Source organism: Phoenix dactylifera, unplaced genomic scaffold (genome assembly GCF_009389715.1).
Source record: "Phoenix dactylifera cultivar Barhee BC4 unplaced genomic scaffold, palm_55x_up_171113_PBpolish2nd_filt_p 001229F, whole genome shotgun sequence".
Classification (NCBI taxonomy): domain Eukaryota; kingdom Viridiplantae; phylum Streptophyta; class Magnoliopsida; order Arecales; family Arecaceae; genus Phoenix; species Phoenix dactylifera.
In genome coordinates this window covers 44,870-50,869 of record NW_024068564.1, presented here as the reverse complement: position 1 = coordinate 50,869, position 6,000 = coordinate 44,870, and positions in this window count along the sequence as shown.

Here is a 6,000-nt window from a genome sequence, read left to right as displayed (position 1 = left end):
CCTTGAACTCTTCAAGGTCCCTAAGATAATTACCAATTTATTTAACAATTCTGTTTTGGTGCTTACAATCTTGTTCATATGATAATTTACTATAAACTGTTCATATGAAGCTAGAAGGGATTGTGGGATCAAATCCATTTGCAATTCCTTGTGCATAATCATGCCGAGCTTCTCAAGCTTCTCTAAGTCTTTTATCATGGTCAAACCATGATCATGGATAGACTACCCATCACGCATCTTGGCCTTGAAGAGCCTTTTGGACATTCAAACCAAGCTGCGTGACTCTAATTACCATACAACTCTTGCAGGTGTTTTAATGTGTCCTTGGCAATCTTCATGTTCTCATGCTGGCATTATAATTTATTGGACATGGATGCCATTATGTAGCACCTAACTTTATTGTCATCATTCGTCCACTTAGCATGCGTCTTACGCTGATCAGTGATCGGACAGATTGGTAATACAGGGATTCCATGGTCTAGCTCATACCCTAATTTCTCACAATTCAAAACTATTTTGAAATTTGCTGAGCTAGTCTTTATAATTGGGTTTGGTCAAACGGTTGTTCTATAGGATATGAGTTAAAAATCTAGAAGCTGACATTATAATCCTCATAGAGTAAAGATTCTAGTTAGAATTTTGTACTTGATTCTTATTTGTTCTAGGGTCTTTTAGAAGAAATGTACCTCCTACTATTTTCTCGAATTCCTCACACTCCCCTAGTAGGAAAACGGAAATCCTACGCGACTAGGGTTTCTAGTAGGTACTGCGGTCTCACCAATCTACATGGCACCTCACCTAACAGTTATTGGTGACACATAGATGGATGAGTGTACAACTCTTGTACAATGCTTCTCAAGCATGTTGCAGTGCAACTTGGTCTCTAAGCCATGAAGACCTCACCTAACAGTTATTGGTCCCATTTCTTAGTTAAGTCAGACCCACCGTATAACCGTGGGAATAAAGTCGTCATTGGGTCCTCACCTAACAGTTATTGGCGTCCAACCCCACCTTTACCCTACAACATCTCATGTCTATAGAGAGGTCCAGCCCCCCGATGCAACTTGCCCACTGTATCCAGCCAAGACAAATCAACATCAGAAAGACCTTAGCAGCTCTACTACAGTGGAAGACCTATTGACTTAATATTGGTTAATCAGGTCTTAGTGTTTGCAACTTGAGCTCTTCATAAGAGGTAATCGAACAATTGGCCAGGTAAGCAGGTGGGAGGCTCCCCTTACTCGGAGAGTAAGGTCCTAATTAAGTAACCACCTTTCATGCTTTCCTAGACACCAATTAGATCAATTAATCTAATATGACTCGCTCATGTTGGTTCACTCTTGACTTGATTGAGGAGGTTTTAATTTAGGTCTCATTGGGTTTGCTACATCACATGTAAACCTATCTACCCGACTCTCATTCACATCACAAGCAAACGGCACATCACAGGCAGTTATAATCGCAGCATCAAATAAAGCTAAACTTTAAATAGGTGATGATCATGGATTCTTATTAGGTCGTATTACAAGCACATGCACGTCAATCGATCAACTGATCTTCAACTCTTGAATTGGTTCCAAGCCTCCTTGACTCGATCCTTGATCAACTCTTGATCCCATCGCCATCAACCACTTGGATCACCGTTCATCTCATGCCTTGTCATCAACTTGATTGTTGACGTACATCACATCACAGAAATACAACCAGATGTAAAATAAAAATAATAATAAATTACATCCCCTTTTAGGAGGCACGCAGGCCTTTCAAAACATCAAATAAGATGCATGCAAGCATCTGAAAAATTACATGACATTACAGATCACATCGCAGGTCATTACATTTGATACCAAAAGAGTTTGAATCCTATGATCATCACCACATGCAGCAATTATAATTTTCAGATCTAAAATCTAATTGATTATCTCATGACATAGGTTGCTGATCATGCTAATCATGATTCTAAACTTTGTAATCCCATTAACAATGCAATTAGAATCATCTTTTTATCACATAAAAATCAGCATGCAAAAATCAGCACCCTAGAAAAAATATGCATGCAGAAAATTTTCAGCATGCATAATCATTTAAATTTCAGATCTAATAAGCCTATTAATGATTAATCCTTACCTTCATCTACGATGCCTAGGCTCTGATACCACTGTTAGAAACCCGCCCATGCCGCCGAAAAATTTCAAAAATTTCAGATGCAGCGGAAGAGGCATGCGCGGGATCAACCGTTCATCGCATGAACGTTGTTTAAAACCGTTCGTAGATAGATAAGGATTAAAAACCTTTTTAAAATATTAGAAGATCAGATCTTCACCTTGTGCGGGTAGATGATCACCGCAAACTGATGATCGTGGTTTTTGGATGAAGGTTCGCTTGAAGCCGTTCAAGTGCCCGGCCTCTACGGATATCCACACGAAGCAGAAACCGATCCAAGCTCTCTATCTCCCCGGGGTGCTAGCTCCCTATCTCCCCGGGGTGCTAGCTCCCTTGCAGAGATAACTTTGATGGCTGATGTCCTCCCTTTTAATCAACCCTTGATTGTGCTTGGGAGGAGGAAGAAGAAGGATGAAGAGAGGAAGAAGATCAAAGCCCTTGGCAGCCTTCTTCTCTTCTCATGCGTTGAAGCCAAGGAAGAAGCCCAAGAGGAGGGATACGCCTCCTCTTCTTTTCTCTTGCTGTTGGCGGCTGAAACAAAGGAGAAAAGGGTGGCCACAGCTGGAGAGGAGAGGGCTTTTCACATGCCCTAGGGTGCCTCCCTTCACCTCCTTTTAAAGGGATCTAGGGCTCCTACAAATTAGGAGCCCTTGATGCCTAATCATGAGGGCGCCGACCCTCCTTCTTGCCGCACCCAAGAAGAGAAGGAGGAGGGGCGTGATCCCCTCCTTCTTGTGATGCCCTAATCCTCCTCTAAGGAGGATTAGGTGTCCCTCTTATGGCTAAGTCCTAATCCAATTAGGTCTTAACTAAATCATGAATCAATTGGGTTCAATCTATGCTAGTCCTAATCCAATTAGAACTTGAATGAACCATGACTTAATTGAACTCTTCAATCCTAACCCAATTAGGAGTCATGTTGATTCATTAGATTAATAATTAATTAGGACTTAAGAAACCCTAATCCAATTAGGACTTATTTAATTTTAGTCCTACCCCAATTAGGACTCTGATTTGAATTCCAAGTCCTAATCCGATTAGGACTCTAGAAATCCTACTCCAAGTAGGAATCCAAATTTAATTCAAAACTCCTAATCTAATTAGAATTGTAGGAATCCTACTCTAAGTAGGAATCCTAGTCCTACTCCAAGTAGGAATCCCAGTCCTAATCCAATTAGGACTCCAAGAATCGAACTCCAAGTAGGACTCTTGTTTCAAGTCCAATTAATTAATTCCCTTTGTTCCTTCTTCAACTTATTATCAATCGAATTGATTACTTGTGATTCCTAATCACGATTCAACCATGGGATCGGTCAATGCCTCTAGTGTGTGTGACCCCATAGGTTCTACTCTGACTGGTAGTGAGATATATTGTGATCTCTATCACAATATCATTGAAAACTCCTTTCAATGGGTCGGAATGATTCCAACTCTACTCATTAGGGTTTATCGATCATCAAGATAATCCCTATGAGTCCCACCATCCGCCAGTGACACCTAGCAGCATGTAGTGGCTACCCAGCAGAATAGAATGATGAACCTCTAGGTGCAGTTATCATGTGATACAGTCCTTCTATCGTAGATCCCTACAAGACGGAGGTCATGGATAACTCGTCAAACCCCTTCGTCTGTCATATATCAAGATTTATTCGACTTAAGTTCGAGAGCGGAGAACTCTTTCTCCACTGTGCAATCTGCCCCGGCCGAGGTCTTACGAACTCAGTCTTATAAATCACATAGGATCTCTCCTTATCTATCAAGGTCGATAGATTTCTTGTAGATGCATACCCTACTCCTACAGTGAACCTACTGCAGGCAATCTACACTGCATGGACCCATATGGCTAGAGACCATGTATTTGTGCAATCAAACTACAATAACCTAACTGTGAGTAGCCGAAGCATCGCAAGTCAAAGGACCAGTCACACTACTGCAACATCAAGCAAGTCACTGACGAGTGGATAGACATCCAAGTGACTTTTTGTGTTGGTCACGCTCAGTACCCTTGTTCTCTAATAAGCACTTGCATAATTGCTCCAGTGTCCCTACACTGTGGACTCAAGACTCATCCATCAAAGAAAGCAATATGTGCACTAATCTCAGCGGATCAATCACCGTCCTCGTGATGATCCATCGATCAGAAGCAATTCAGGAATTAATCACCAATGACACATGCCTCAAATTCTCAACTTTTGAGAATATGCGTCATCATCTTATTAATTCCTTGGACGATTCATGGACACATAAGAACATGAATGAAAAAGATACCTTTTATTTATTCAATAATAAATAGTCAAGTACAAAATTATGTCCTAGAATAAAATAATGCGTCAGCCAAATTGTTTTCTAGGGCATACTTCTAACAAGCCGGCCTATACATCTCTGCGCCTGATTCACCATCCGTGGAGGCCCAGCCCGAACTCTCGGGTCGTCCCCCTGCAGCCCGCCTCGACTTGAGCTCCGACGCTGGGATCCTGGGCCTCTTGTTGGATGGCCCCGAGCCCACATCCGCCATTAATATCTCTAGGCTAGCCTGCAACCTAGTCAGCCCAGAAGCTCGCACGTCCTCCATCGGGTCAACGAAGCCCGGCAATGGGTCAAAAGCCGAGCCAACCCGATGCATCGATCGATCCAGACCTAGATTTGCCTCCTTCTCTGGCCAAATACTCCTTCAGCAGCGAACGGTGGCGAGCCACCTTCACCGGCTTCTGCCCGTCATCCGAGTCCAGTGGGAAATCAGGCAAACTCGGACGAGCCAACGAGGAGTGCAACCTAGAGGAAGACGACTCGCGCATGGACTCAATCGTCTTCCTCGGCCGCGCAGCCCCTTGTTGCTTGAGGAGGTCGGATTAGCATTGCCACCAGCCAGGGGCCAAAGATTGGCCTCCAAATCTCCTCCCTCGAGCTCGTCTCCAGCTTGTCGGGGTCACCACCTATCTCCACCACCATAGGGCGGGGATCCATGGCCGATGTCGCCCCCCCTCCGCTTGTGCCGGAGCTGAAAATCTGCACCCCGCCTCCACGTGCCGGAGCCTCCCACACCTGAAGCAAAACTCTAGTACATTCTCATAGACAAAAGGCTGCCACAACATCTTCGTCTTTTCCTTGATTTGGACTCTGGGCCATAGCAGTGCCGTGGCATCAATGGCCACCTTCATCGGGGTGAAACCCATCATCCGTTGCTGCTCTATTATGCTGTCTACTGCGAGCGGCCAGCCAGCCACCACGGCGATCCGAAGTATGGTCTTACTCGACCAATGCTCAACCGGCAGTCAGGGTAGCCAAATCCAGACCGCCATCGTCTTCACCACGTCCAAGCCTGGCATGAAGTCGGGCATCCATGGCTTCATGGCTAGGAGCTGGCCTTCCACTACCCACGAGCCTGTAGAGAGCGCCTGATCCCTATCCGCAGTCAATTTAAACCTCAAAGCAAGGTGATCATCAGGCAAGGGGACCACCACCACCTCTTCCTCTGTCTTCCCTCGGGCCACGACGTCACGGGCCACCCAGTCCACCGGCACCCGGCGGCCAAGGCTGCTGACCACCACCGCCAGCCATCCCACTCCTTCCACAAAGCCTCTATGGGCTCCTCCAGCAGCTCAAGCACGGCCATAAACAGCTGTTGAAGGTTTTCCACCTCTGCTTTTGAAACTCGATGGGTCACCCAGACTTCGGGCCTCGCCCGAGTATCCTGTTCTCCATCACGAGTCAGCTACACCCGACCTTCACCCGCGGCAATGCTCACCACCGTCTTCCCTACTCTCAACCTCCCCTCCATCTCCACCACGCTTGAAGCTTGATGCAATCACCGCAGAGCAAACTAGCCGTTGAGGGGCT